General features: G+C 45.5%; 1 non-coding gene and 1 pseudogene across 1 annotated transcript; one reads left to right on the top strand and one right to left on the bottom strand.

Moving 5' to 3' along the window:
• Nucleotides 10,339-11,256, top strand: ORNANAV1R-PS3246 (vomeronasal 1 receptor ornAnaV1R-ps3246 pseudogene; annotated as a pseudogene).
• LOC114814097 lies at nt 14,183-14,324 on the bottom strand. Its single transcript, XR_003761839.1, has one exon. It is a non-coding gene; the product is annotated as a small nucleolar RNA SNORA7 (small nucleolar RNA).
• Nucleotides 14,325-14,658: the final 334 nt, after the last annotated feature.

The raw sequence follows: 14,658 nt of genomic DNA, 5'->3' as shown, positions 1-14,658 counted from the left end.
GAGGAGCTACAAGATAATTGGATTGGACACAGACTCTGTCCCACTCTGGGCTCACAATGTAAATATCCCTATTTTGTAGAGGAGGTAACTGAGTCACAGAGAAGTTATGACCTTCAGCAAATATCACTTAATATCTCTATGCTTCAGTTACTTCATCTGTAAAATGGAGATTAAGACTATGAGCCCCATGAGGGACATGGACTGTGTTCAACCTGATAACCTTGTATCTACCCCAGCATGTAATACACATAATACACATAGCCTGGCACATTGTAAGTGCTTAACAAATATCATTAAAAAATATATATTAAGTGACTTGCCCAAGGTAACATAGCAAGTATGTGGAGGCGCTGTAGAAAGAACCCAGGTCCTCTGACTCCCAGGCCCATGTTCTTTCCACTAGGTCATTCGGCTTCTCCCAGTTTCAGGGAGAGAAGAGGTATTCAGTGTTTCTGAGTTCATCACTCTCTTTATCCTGGGTTCAGTGTTATTTATTGAGCCCTTACTGTCTGCAGAGCATTGCATTAAGTGCTCGGGAAGTTCAATATAAGAGAGTTGACAAACATGTTCCCTTCCCACAACAAGCTTGCAGTCTGGAGGGGGAGACAGACATTAAAATAAATTAATTAATAAATACATTATAGATATGTGAATACGTTTAGTGGGACTGAAGGAAGGGTGAACAAAGGGTGAAAATCCAAATGCATGGGTGACACAGAAGAGAGTGGGACAAGAGGAAATGAGGAATTAGTTGGAGAAGGCCTTTTGGAGGAGATGGTGCTTTTAGAAAGGCTTTGAAGGTGTGGAGAGTGATCATTTGTCAGCTATGAAGAGGGAGGACTTTCCATGACAGAAGCAGGAAGTGGGCAAAGGGTAAGCATTGAGATAAGCAAGATCAAGATACATGGAGTTGATTGAAATTAGAAGAGTGAAATGCTTGGCTAGGTTGTAGTAGGAAATCAGAGAGGTAAAGTAGGAGGGAGCAAGATAATTGAGCACTTTAGAGACTCAGGAAAGAAGTTTCTGTTTGATGTGAATATGGGCGGGCAAATAGAGATGTCCTGAAGGCAGGACAAAATCTGGGACTCCAGAGAGGGAGAGAGATCAGAGCTGGAGATGTAGATTTTGGTATCACCCACATTAGAGATGGCAGTTCAAGTCATGGGAGTGAATGAGTTCTCCAAGGGAGTGTGACTAGATGGGAATAGAAGGGGAACCAGAACTGAACCTTGAGGGAGTCCTGCAATTAGGGACTGGGGGGCAGAAGAGGAGCCCATGAAAGAGACTGAGAATGAGCGGCAGAAGAAATAGGAAGAGAACCAAGAGATGACAATGTCAGTGAAGCCAAGGTTGGATAATGTTTCTAGGAGAAGGGGATGGTCCACAGTGTTGGAGGCAGGTGAGTGGATGAGGAGGACTGGGATGGAGTAGAGGCCACTGAATTTGGCAAATAAGCACTCAAAGCAGTAGGGGATTTAGATTTGGAGGCAGAAATGCACTCTGGTTCCAAGTGGGTTCTCAATATATTCTAGGCTTAGAGGTGGCTTCCTCATTTCTCTTTCCATCAGAAATGAGCATGGCTCCAGTTAGAGCAAGTTAGAGATGCTGCCATATCTAACCCTATAAGGGGGATATTTACTTTATATTTTTAGTTTTTTAACTGATTATACACAGTTCTTCCATATTAGTGTTTCAACCTTTCCATATAGTTTCCCTCTGGGGAAATGATAATATTTTAAACATCTCCTGTTTCTCTCCATCCAAGGGGCCACCACATTTGTCCAGGGACTGATCAGGGACAGTCTGCTTCCTTGCTGGTCTCATGGCTTTCAGTCTCTCTCATCTCCAGTTTATACTTCACTTCCCTGAAGGGATCATTTTATCTAAAACATGGTTGTAAACATCTCTCCCCACTCCTCAAAAACCTTCCATTCCTCTTCACAGCAAGCAGAACTGCTGATGATTTCCTTTTAGGCCCTCAGCAATTCAGTATTCAGAAAATTGCCTCCTGCTAATCCACCCTCTTCTCCCACTATGCCCCAGCATACACTCTTATTTACTCTCCAGTTAACCTCCTTACTGTATTTCATTCTCATCTCTCCCAACTCTGACCCCTTGCTCACATTCTCCCTCCTAACCAGAAATCCTTTCCTCTCCAAGTGCAGTAGACCACATCTTTCTTCATGTTCTGAAGTCACAACGCTATGGGACAATGTTATTACCTTGTATCTTCTCCAGTGCTTAGAACAGTGCTTGGCACATAGTAAGTGCTTAACAAATACCAACATTATTATTATTATGAGGGACCCTTCACCACTTTATATTCTTGCTCCAAGATCACATCCCCCCAACTCCCTCACCATACTATGATGCATCCACACCCTCTGTCACGTTTCTGTACATACTCACCAAAGCTGAAAGTAAAAATTGACTTGCACCAGAATTGGGCATGGGGCCATGGCATATAAGGGTGCCTGGCCATTTTGATAAAGCAGATCTTGAATGTAGAAGTGAGAGGGAGAAGATGCAAGATTTTTCAAACAATTGTAATAGTAATGAGAAGCCAGCTCACCCGGCAGTCCGGTAAGAAAAAGGAAAGCAGTCATCACAGTCTCCTGGGTCAGGGCAAAGTTTTTCTCTACCCTCTGACAAAGGAAGAACAGTCAGAGCACAGACTTGCTTTCCCCTGCTTTCAGCCCAGATTAGATGTCCTCTATGCCCCAGATGGAGCTATATCAGCTTGCTGCAGGAACTGACAGTGCTTCTGTTGGGTAACATTCTGTCATGATGCAGTCTGGACTACTTTTGTGATATAAGGTAGGGGTTGGTGCCCTGTCAGGACAAAATCTTGTCCTTGGCTCATAATATCAGTAAGTGGCAGCTGAGCCTCTGTGTCTCCAAGGTTCCAAAAAAAGAAAATACTTAAGGCTAGGAAGGACACAACAGCATTTATTCTATTACTGGTGCAGTGTTCTGCATCTTTCTGCCCAAATTCCACCTCTCATAGATTTACAGAGTCTACATAATAAACACTGACAATCAATCAATGATATTTGTTAAATTCTTGTGGGTTGTAGAGTACTGTACTAGCGTTTGGGAATTTACAATAGATTGGGTAGGTGCAATCCTTGTCCATTAGCATGAGAGAGATATTAAAATAAAGATAAAAGAACTAATAGAGTATAAAGCTATGTATAAGAATAGTTTAAGAATGTATAAGAATAGAGAAGCAGCATGGTTCAGTGGAAAAAGCAGGGGCTTGGGAGTCAGAGGTCATGGGTTCTAATCCCGGATCCACCGCTTGTCAGCTGTGTGACTTTGGGCAAGTCACTTAACCTCTCTGTGCCTCAGTTACCTCATCTGTAAAATTGGATTAAGACTGTGAGCCCCACGTGGTTCAATCTGATCACCTTGTATCCGCCCCCAGGATTTAGAACAGTGCCTTGCATATAGCATTTACCAAACGCCATTATGATTATTATTATTATTAATAGTACTGTACTGTGGGGCTGGGGTAAGTACAAAATGCTTAAGGGGTACACAACCAAATACAGAGTCAATGCAGAGGAGAGGGTGGTTAGGGGAAATGAGGACTTTGTCTGGGAAGGCCTAATCAACACCCCCAGTTTTCCAGGCTTCTTGTGATAGGGATCAAGCGCTTAGTAGAGTGCTCGGCACACAGCAAGCATTCAATAAAAACAATTGAATGAATCATGTTTTCTTCCCCTGTCATATTTATTCAAGTACTTAGTACAGTACACATCCCAAAATAAGCAGGTAATAGTAGCCTCCCCCTCTCCCCATCCAGGGCCCCGCCACCTCTTTCCCATCCAAATCCTCCCCTCCCCCAGCTGTCCCCCCGTCCCACCATGCACCCACAGCTACTTTCAAGTGTGGCCTCTGGAACCCCCACTCCATTACAGGTAAACTATCTTTCATCCATGACCTTTTCCTTTCCCGCTCTCTCCTCCTCCTCGCCCTTTCGGAAATGTGGCTCACTCCCGAAGACACGGTCTCCACCGCTGCTCTCTCCAGCGGTGGCCACTCCTTCTCCCACTTCCCCAGACTCACTGGAAAGGGAGGAGGCATCGGCTTCCTCCTCTCACCCCGTTGCCGCTTCCGCACTATCCCTCCTCCTCCTTCCCTCTCCTTCCCCTCCTTTGAAGCCCATATCATTCGCCTCTATCACCCCCTCCAGATACTTGTTGCTGTCATCTACCACCCTCCTGGCCCCACCTCCGACTTCTTCAACCACCTAGACCCCTTTCTCACCTTCCTTCTCTCCTTCTCTCTCCCCAATCTGATCCTCGGAGACTTCAACATCCACATGGATGTACGCGATGACTCCTCTGCCGCCCGCCTGCTATCCCTCCTCGACTCTGCCGACCTCCTACTCCACCATACCGCGCCCTCTCTCCGCCTCGGTCACACCCTCGATCTCGTCATCTCCTACCGCTGCACTATCTCCTCCCTCACCAACTCTGAAATCCCTCTCTCTGATCATAACCTTCTCACCTGCCTCATCTCTCACACTCCCTCCCCCTGCAAATCTTTGCTACTCCCCACTATCCTCCGCTCCGTTCTCTTGATCCCATCCGTCTTTCCAAAAGCACCTCTCTCCACCTTGCCCCCCGTCCTCACTTCCCACTCTCCATGATCAGGTCTCCGCTCTCAAGTCCACCCTCTCTACTCATCTCAACTCTCTCACCCCCCTTTCCCTCCACCGCTCTCGCTCCACTAACCCACAGCCCTGGATCACCTCCTCTGTCCGGCTCCTACGCTCCTATGCTCGAGCTGCCGAGCGCTGCTGGCGAAAGTCCAAGCACCAAGCTGACCTCATACATTTCAAATTTATCCTTTCCTGCCATAACTCTGCCCTCTCCTCCGCCAGGCAAAACTTCTTCTCCTCCCTCATCGACACCCATGCCCGTCACCCCCGCCAATTGTTCCAGACCTTTAACTCTCTCCTTAGGCCCCCTGGTCCTCCCCCTCCCCCATCTCTCACCCCCAATGATCTGGCCACCTACTTCATCACAAAAATCAACACAATCAGGTCTAAGCACCCCAAGGTCACCCCTCCCCCTCTTGCTTCCCCCCCCCCACAACCCTCTCTCCTACTTTCCCATCCTTCCCCCATCCTCTGAGGAGATCTCCTCCCTCCTCGCAAGTGCCACCCCCTCCACCTGCGCCTTGGACCCCATTCCCACTCACCTTACAAAAACCATCGCCCCTGCCCTCCTCCCTTCCTTAACTTCTATTTTTAACCACTCAATCTCCAATGGCTCCTTCCCCTCTGCCTTCAAACATGCCCACGTCTTCCCCATCCTAAAAAAAACCCGCTCTCGACCCCACTTCCCCCTCCAGTTATCGCCCTATCTCCCTACTACCCTTCCTTTCCAAAATCCTCTACAATAGGAATCTCCGAGTCCTCTACAATTGCTGCTTGGAATTCCTTAACTCCCATTCTCTCCTGGACCCCCTCCAATCTGGCTCCGTCCCCTCCACTCTACCGAGACCGCTCTCTCTAAGGTCACCCATGACCTCCTTCTTGCCAAATCCAATAGCTCCTACTCCATTCTAATCCTCCTTGACCTCTCAGCTGTCTTTGATGCTGTCGATCATCCCCTTCTCCTCCACACCTTATCTCCCTTTGGCTTCTCCTCTGTCCTCTCCTGGTTCTCCTCTTACCTCTCTGGCCGGTCATTCTCGGTCTCCTTCGCTGGAGCCTCCTTCCCCTCCCATCCTGTAACTGTTGGAGTTCCTCAAGAGTCAGTTCTTGGCCCTCTTCTGTTCTCCATTTACACTCACTCCCTTGGTGAACTCATCCACTCTCACAGCTTCAACTACCATCTCTACTCAGATGACACACAGATCTACATCTCTGCCCCTGTCCTCTCCCCCTCCCTTCAGGCTCGTATCTCCTCCTGCCTCCAGGACGTCTCCACCTGGATGTCCGTCCACCACCTAAAACTCAACATGACCAAAACTGAGCTCCTCATCTTCCCTCCCAAGCCCGGTCCTCTCCCAGACTTCCCTATCACCATGGATGGTATGACCATCCTTCCCGTCTCTCAGGCCCGCAACCTCGGTGTCATCTTTGACCCGTCTCTCTCGTTCAGCCCAAACATCCGATCCATTACCAAGACCTGCCGGTCTCACCTTTATAATATCTCCAAGATCCGCCCTTTCCTCTCTAGTCAAACGGCTACCTTACTGCTACAGGCTCTCGTAATATCCCGGCTAGACTACTGTGTCAGCCTTCTCTCTGATCTCCCTTCCTCCTCTTTCTCCCTGCCCCAGTCTATTCTTCACTCCGCTGCCTGGCTCATCTTCCTGCAGAAACGCTCTGGGCATGTCACTCCCCTTCTTAAAAACCTCCAGTGGTTGCCTATCAACCTCCGCTCAAAACAAAAACTTCTCACTCTAGGCTTCAAGGCTCTCCATCACCTTGCCCCTTCCTACCTCTCCTCCCTTCTCTCTTTCTACTGCCCACCCCGCACGCTCCGCTCCTCTGCCGCCCACCTCCTCACCGTCCCTCGGTCTCGCCTACCCCGCCGTCGACCCCTGGGCCACGTCCTCCCGCGGTCCTGGAATGCTCTCCCTCCTCACCTCCAACAATCTAATTCTCTTCCCCTCTTCAAATCCCTACTTAAAGCTCACCTCCTCCAAGAGGTCTTCCCAGACTGAGCTCCTCCCTTTTCCCTCTGCTCCCTCTACCCTCCTCTTCACCTCTCCGCTGCTAAACTCTCTTCTCCCCCCTAGCTTACAGTCTAGCTCCCTAGCTTACAGTCTAGAGGGGGAGATAGGCATTAATATAAATAAACATTATGGATATATATGTAAGTGCTGTGAGGCTGAAGGCGGGGTGAACAAAGGGTGCAAATCCAAGTGCAAGGTGATGTAGAAGGGAGTGGGAAAGAACAAAATGAGGGCTTAGTCCAGGAAGGCCTCTTGGAGAAGATGTGATTTTACCAAGCAACAGTGCCGCCTAGTGGATAGGGCTCAGGTGTGGGAGTAAAAGGGACCTGGGCTCTAGTTCTGACTCGACCACTTGTCTGCTGTGTGAACTTTGGCAAATCACTTAACTTCTCTGTGCTTCAGTTAAATCATCTGTAAAATGGGATTAAGACTGTGAGCCCCATGTGGTACAGGGGCTGTATCCAACATGATTTCCCCGTATCCATCCCCAGAACTGAATACAGGGTCTGGTACACAGTAAGTGCTTAACAATTACCACAAATATTAATAAGGTTTTCAAGGTGGGGAGGGTGATAGTATTTCAGATATGAAAGGGAGAGTTTCCAAACCAGAGGTAGGACATGGGCAAGAGGTTGGTGGTGAGATAGATGAGATTGAGTTACAGTGCATAGGTTGGCATTAGAGGAGTGAAGTATACAAATTAAGTTGTAGTGTGTGAAGGGTAGGTGGACAAGGTGATTGCCTGCTTTAAAGTCTATGGTAAGGAGGTTCTTGAGCAATGGGGAAATGCTCGCTGAATTTTCAAATCATTGTTAATGTCACATTTCTTCCTTTAAGAGGCCTTCTCTTATTAAGCCCACTTTTTCCCAGCTCACTCTCCCTTCTGTGTCAGCTATGCCCTTGGGTCAGTGACCTTTGAACATTTGATTTTTACCCCACCCCCATCCCCACAGCACTTATATACACATCTTAAAATTATATGTCCTAAATTATTTATTCATATTGATATTTGTCTCCCCATCTAGACTGTAAGCTCATTATGGACAGGGAACACATCTGCTAAATGTGTCATATTGTACTCTCCCAAGCATTTAATACAGTGTTTTGCCCATAGTAAGTGCTCAATAAATACCATTGATTGATGGATTGATTGAATGGTTTTGTAGAAAAATTATCCAGGCAGCAGAGTGAAGTCTGGATTGGCGTGGGGAGAAACAGGAGGCAGAGGTTCAATGAGGAGGATGACACAGTAATCAAGGAAGGATAGGATAAATGCTTTGGATTAACATAGTAGCAGTTTGGGTGGAGAGGAAAGGGCAGATTGTAGTACTGTTGTGAGGTTGAACCAACTTCATTCATTCATTCAATAGTATTTATTGAACACTTACTATGTGAAGGATTTGGAAACCAACTGAATATGTGGGTTGAATGAGAGAGAGCCTTGATTGAGTCTTGAGGGACTCCCTCAGCTAAAGGGTGGGAGGCAGAGGAGGAGCTCATGAAAGAAACTGAGAATGAGAGGCTACGAATGACCGATCAGAGAGATGGGAGGTGAACTTTCAGAGACATACACTAAAAGTAAAAGTAATAAGAGGAAGTAATAGAGTAAGATAGGTAAAATGTGTAAGTGCTAAAGAGCTTAGGTGACACAGTGGAGGGTACCCCAAGCCCTTAGTACAATGCTCTGCACACAGGAAGTGCTAGAAAAGTCATCGATTGATCGATATGGAGGGGAGAATAGAAATAAATTTGGAAAGATTTCCTGGACTGAGACTCAGCCAGTTACTTCTAATTGTGGGAGAGAAACAGCAAATTAAGTGCTAGGCCAAGCTGCTGGCTGGGCCTGTGGGGAAATTTTTTTTGAAAAATATAAAGATCCCATGTCCCCTACCCTTTTATCTCCTGAAACTCCAATTCAACTTCAAGGGAAACCTTTTGAATCCCTAATCCCATAATGTAACCTGGAACCTAGAACCTCAGACCCAGGGGCTCTTCATCCTCCTCCTCCTCTAATCACTGCTGCTTGGCCTCCACTCCTAGAAGATTCCCACCATGGCGATCATCTGGTAAGGGCTTGTCTGAGACTGCTGCCTAAAAGCTGTATTAATGACTCTTGGAAGAACCACAGGTGCATCCTAGAGTCTCAAACCAAGATTTTGTAAAAGTGATCATTCATTAAACAGTTTTCCAATGGAGTGTAAGTTCCTCCTCATGATGTACTGCTGTTGTGCTTAGTAAAATACTTTCCACAGTGCAGTGTACTCATAGTTCCGGGGAGTAGATATATGGCAGGTGGGGGCAGTGGTAGTAGTTGAATAGAAGAATTTCAGAGTTGTTGTGGATAGAGATTCTTTAGTGACTAAAGAGAATAAGATTGAAAATGTGTCTCTGTTGGTGAGTGGGTGAGGTGGGAATGGAGCAGGAGGCACCTGAAGTTGAGGAGTGAGGGGAGGTGGATGGTGGAAGGGTCACTGGGGACAGACATGGGGATATGGAACCCTCCAGGAATCTATATAGAGAGGGAGAAAGAGAGAAGAAATGTGAGAAAGTGTTCCAAATTGTTCAGAATTTAGAAGGAGGAGCCTAGGGTTTGGTAGATGACAGTGACTAATAACTGCAGTGATACATTCATTCATTCAATTGTATTTATTGACCGCTTACTGTGTACACAGCACTGTTCTAAGCGCTTAGAATGTACAATTTGGCAACAGATAGAGACAATCCCTACCCAACAACGGAGGTGGATGATATGGGGTTCCAAGCAAGGAGAAGAAAGGGCGGAGAGAGGTGTGAAAGCTGCTTTGGGGCGTAAGAAAAAAGCTGATTCTTCCCCCTTTCCCACTGAGTCTTGGGGAGTGGGAGATAAGGCCCACTCTGATGAGAGTGACAGGGGAAACAGAGTCATCTGGCATGAACCAGGTCTCAGTAATGGCATGGAGGAACAGTGACTATGTCAGGAACAGTTCAAGGATGAAGGGACTTTACCCATGACGCAGAGGGAGTTCTACAGGATGCATGTGGCTGAGGCTCTGTGGGAATGGGTGCAGCAGGAGGGGATGACATGAGGAGTGGAATAGAGGAGGGGACTGGGAGGACATTCTTGGGAGAGGCATATTAAGGAGTTCAAAGAGAAGGTCTGTAGCTGCAGTAGCCTATCTGGAGCATCCAGCGACCAGTGCAGGTTCCTCTAGTGGGTGTGGATGCATCAGCCCCCAGATGAAGGTATTCCTAGAGCAAATAATGTGTAGTGAGGGAGTGGAGTAGGGGTGGGATTTGACATCCCTTACCTCTGGCACCGTCACAGGCCCCCAGTTGATGGTTATGGTCCTAGAAGTGGTGTTGGGAGGTTGGGAATTGTCAGTGACCTTCCTCTTGTGTAGATCCTAGGTCCTTATGTTGGGCGGGGTCCTAATATTTACCAGCTGTACCTGGTGGAATTGGTACAAATGAGAGGGATTATGAAAAATCTAATTAGACAAATTCTGTAAGCTTTTCATTCTTTTTTCATTTGATTGTCAGATGTGTGTGATGTAGATACATATATGCTCATGAAACTCGCTCTTTCTCTCTCTCTCCCCCTCTTTCTCCTTAGGTTGTTCTACAGTAAACCTCCTCCGCCCTTATTGATAATTCATATCAATGGACAGTGAAATCTCCTTTGGGATTGTGATTTTACTACAGATCAGCACTGGCACTTTGGTGAACATGTTCCTCCTCCTATTTTTTGCCCGTGTTGTCTCCACTAGCAACAAGCTCAGCTCCTCAGACACAATCCTTGCCCACCTGGCTTTGGCAAACCTCATAATTCTTCTCACTGGGGGAATTCCAGATGCTCTGCCAGTCTGGCGCTTGAAAGATTTCCTATTTGATGTTAGATGTAAAATTCTAATTTACCTTTATAGAATGGCTCGGTGCCTTTCCATCTATATCACCTGCCTCCTGAGCATCTTCCAAGTCATTACCATTAGTACCAACAACTCCTGATGGTCAGGACTCAAAGCTAAGTTATCCAAATGTGTTCTCCTCTCTTGTCTCCTTTTCTGGATCTTCGATTTGCTGTTAGATGTTGGGGCACTCATGTACATGACTGGTCCCAGGAAGAGCACCAGTGTTTGAATCATTTTGGATCTTAAATATTGCACTCTAGTTCCTGTCAGTGCAAAAACCACTCTGATTAAAGCAGTTGTGCTCTATCTGGGATCTGCTGTTTGTAGTGCTCATGAGTTCAGCCAGTAGTTACATGGTGTTTGTCCTGTACAGACACCACAGAAAAGTCCAGCACCTTCATGGACCAGGTCAAGCCTCCAGGGCGATGCCTGAAGTCAGAGCAGCCAAGAGAGTCATTGTCCTGGTGCTTCTCTATCTCTTCTTTTATGGGCGACACTCAATCATGTTTAGTGTTTTGCTTAATATGAAAGAAACTTCTCCAGGCCTGGTGAATAGTCGCATGATGTTTTCACTCACTTCTCAGTTGTTAGCCCATTCTTGATTATTCACAGTGACAAAAGAATGAGAATATTCTGGAAAAGGGAATCTCCTGTTTCCAATATGGATTAATCCTAGGGTCCCAGGAAACTGAATGCACTTCCATAAATCCCTAGGGAGATCCAGAGTGATTGATGCAGGGACCACTTATATGGAGAAAGACAGGCTGCCACATGTGGTGTGGTTCTTGTCCCCAGTTACTTAGATATTCTCCTCACACCTTCCTTACCATAGCTCTTATGTACATATCTTTAAGCTCTACTGTTTCCCCCTATCTGTAACATTTTAAAGTCTGTCTCCCTGGCTATATTGCAAGCTGCTTGATGGTAGGGTTCATGTCTACTAACTATTGAACTCTCCCAAGTGCTTAGTACAATGTGCTGCCCAGTGTAAGTGCTCAATAAATACTCTTGATTGTTTAGTTAATGGAGACTGCTTGCCTTACAGGGTCTAGTCTTACTGAAATTAAGACATAACACAACTGCAGATCTGCAGTGAACCGATTTTCATTTCTGGCATCTAATGAACCACATAAAAGAGACCAGCCCAGGGAAAGCTCAGCCACCATAGGGGATCTAGGCTCAACTCTGCTTTCAAAGGCCAGTTAAACCACTGAGAATCAGTCCATCAACTATTCATTCATTCATTCATTCAATAGTATTTATTGAGCGCTTACTATGTGCAGAGCACTGTACTAAGCGCTTGGGATGAACAAGTCGGCAACAGATAGAGACAGTCCCTGCTGTTTGATGGGCTTACAGTCTAATCGGGGGAGATGGACAGACAAGAACAATGGCAATAAATAGAGTCGAGGGGAAGAACATCTCGTAAAAACAATGGCAAGGATAACAAAAAAGGACCAACAGTTTCAAATTCACAGTAGAGTAAAATAAACCAAAGAAGTTGTCCTTAACAGAAAGAGGACAAAGAAACCCAAAAGTGATTTTTCTGGGTGGGAAATAGCATATACATTGCTTCAAGTGACAGAGGTCCTAACTCAGTAATACCAAGGGATTGAAAAAGATTGTTTGGACTTCGTAAAGTAAAACAAAACAAAAACTGGGGAAATGTTCGTGTATGGAAAAAGGTTTTTCTGAAGTCATGAGTGAGTCTCTGGGAGCAACTTGAACATTCCTAGAAAATCATGTGAATGTGCCATTACTGAGTATATCTGAGATTGACTTTCATTGATGATGAATTGATCACTTTTGCCCAAATCATTTGTGTGTCCTCACATAGCTGGTAACTTTTGGGATGGCTTCACACCTCAATAGTTAGATGAAGTCTCTTTCTAATAAAATAAGGGAGGTGGAGAAGGTTAAGTACAAGAAGGTAGAGATAGGGTAAAAGGGGAGCTTTGTTTTCAATTCAGGGAAACAGTGGTTTAGCATCCTCAATTACTGGGTGAGATAGGCGAAAAGGAAGTCTTAAGGAACTGCAAATATAAAAAGGATTTTTCTCTAGAGAACCAAGGTACATCAGGGAAGCTACCCACACAAGGCCAAAAATCTTTATTGACACCAGAGCTAAATGCTGACACAGAATTTGATTTTCTCAAACAGCATAGTGTCCATGGATTCAGTGCTAGATGAGAAAATAGAATGTCAAATCAATAGGTTCCACACATTCTTTGGGAGGCTGTCAAACAAGGTGAGATGGCACAGAAATACTAGGCTCCGAACCAACTTTAAAACTTGTGTGTTTCCAATCTTCCATATGTTTGTAAGACCTGGATTCCCCATAGCTTCCTTATTTGATTCCTTGAACAGTTCCATCTTGATAATCTGCCTAAAATGGAAGGCTGGATGATAAACATTGGGGTTCATGTAAAATAATAATAATCGTGGTATTTGTTAAACGCTTATCACTTTCCAAGCACTGTTCGAAGAGCTGGAGTAGATACAGAATTATCAGATCAGTCTTGTGATAACATTGGGCTTGCTGTCTAAGAAATGAATGAGAATAGGTATTGAATCCCCATTTCATAAATGAGGAAACAAGCATAAATAAGTTTGGTGGCATGCCCAAAGTCATAGATCACAGGCCTGGGAATCAGAACGACCTGGGTTCTACTCTTTAACACTTCTCTGCTGCATTACCTTGGGCACAAGTCACTTCACTTTTCTGTGCCTCAGTTACCTCATCTGTAAAATAGGGATTTTTGAGCTCTATGTGGGACATGGACTGTGTCCAACTTAATTAGCTTGTATCCACCCCAGAGCTTTGTATAGTGCCTGGCACTTAACAAATACAGTAAAAAAAAAGTGGCAGGGCTGGTAATTGATCACAGGTGCTCCAAATCTCAGGCCCATACTCTCTAGGCTACAATTCTAAAATTGATCTTCTAGCATTGTAGCTGTGCTCACTGAAACACAGCTTTACTGGATGGGACACATGAGGAGAATCAACAACAGCAAGATATTCAAACAATGGCTGTATGTGAGCCTAAATGAGAAAACCAAAATCACCTATAGAGAAACATTTTAAAGCTACAGTAAAACAACAACATCAAAAACAAACCTCAAACATTTTTGTATTTCAGCTGAAAAGGGAGATACAATTGCCATAGATAGACCATCATGATGTACTACAATCAAGAAAAAAATAGATCTTTTCAAGCAACAGCTTCCTAAGGATTGTCATACTAGGGGCCAGAGGTCAGGTGCTGCAAACAAGAAACATGACACCAAAGCAAAGGACAGTCTGTGTCTGAATGCTATGGCCAAGACTGTGGGTCCTAGATTGGCCTATTGAACTTTTCCATCAGAATGTACCCTGCAGGTTTATCAGTACCTCTTATCTTTTGACACCATTCAATTCCCTCAGGTCTTCATGTCCAATTTGGTCTTCATCGACAACTATCCTGGTAGTGAATCCATAGAGTGCTTTTGGTGAAAATACAGAAGTGGTTTACCATTGCCTCCTTCCACGCAGTAAACTTTAGTGTACACCCTCAACTCTCTCCCATGCCACTGCTGCCCAGCATAGGTGAGTTTTGACTTGTAGCAGATTGCCTTCCACTCGCTAGCTACTGCCCCAGCTAGGAATGGAATGGGTAGTCTTTTGCTTGACTCTCCCTCCTGTAGCTGACCGAGACTGGTAGAGTACTGGAAACTCGCCAGGTGAGACCCTAAGAGGGGCATTCATAAAGTACCTAATTTTAAAACCCAAATCGATGCCCTCAACATTGCCTCCTCAACTCACCTCTTCGGCTCCTCTCTCCCTCCACTGACCTCAAACTACTAACCAGCACCCATAGGTCACTTTCTCAATATGCATCCTCTGTTCCTCTGCTGCTGCTGGCAGAAATCCATCCATTCATCCATTCAATTGTATTCATTGAGCACTTATTGTGTGCAGATCACTGTACTAAGGGCTTGGTAAGTACAATTCAGCAATAAAGAGAGGCAATCCTGCCCACACTGGCTTGCAGTCTAAAGGGGGGAACTCAATTCATCCTCACCTGCTTTAATA

Source organism: Ornithorhynchus anatinus, chromosome 8, assembly GCF_004115215.2.
Source record: "Ornithorhynchus anatinus isolate Pmale09 chromosome 8, mOrnAna1.pri.v4, whole genome shotgun sequence".
Lineage (NCBI taxonomy): Eukaryota > Metazoa > Chordata > Mammalia > Monotremata > Ornithorhynchidae > Ornithorhynchus > Ornithorhynchus anatinus.
This window is presented reverse-complemented; position numbering and strand designations above follow the sequence as displayed.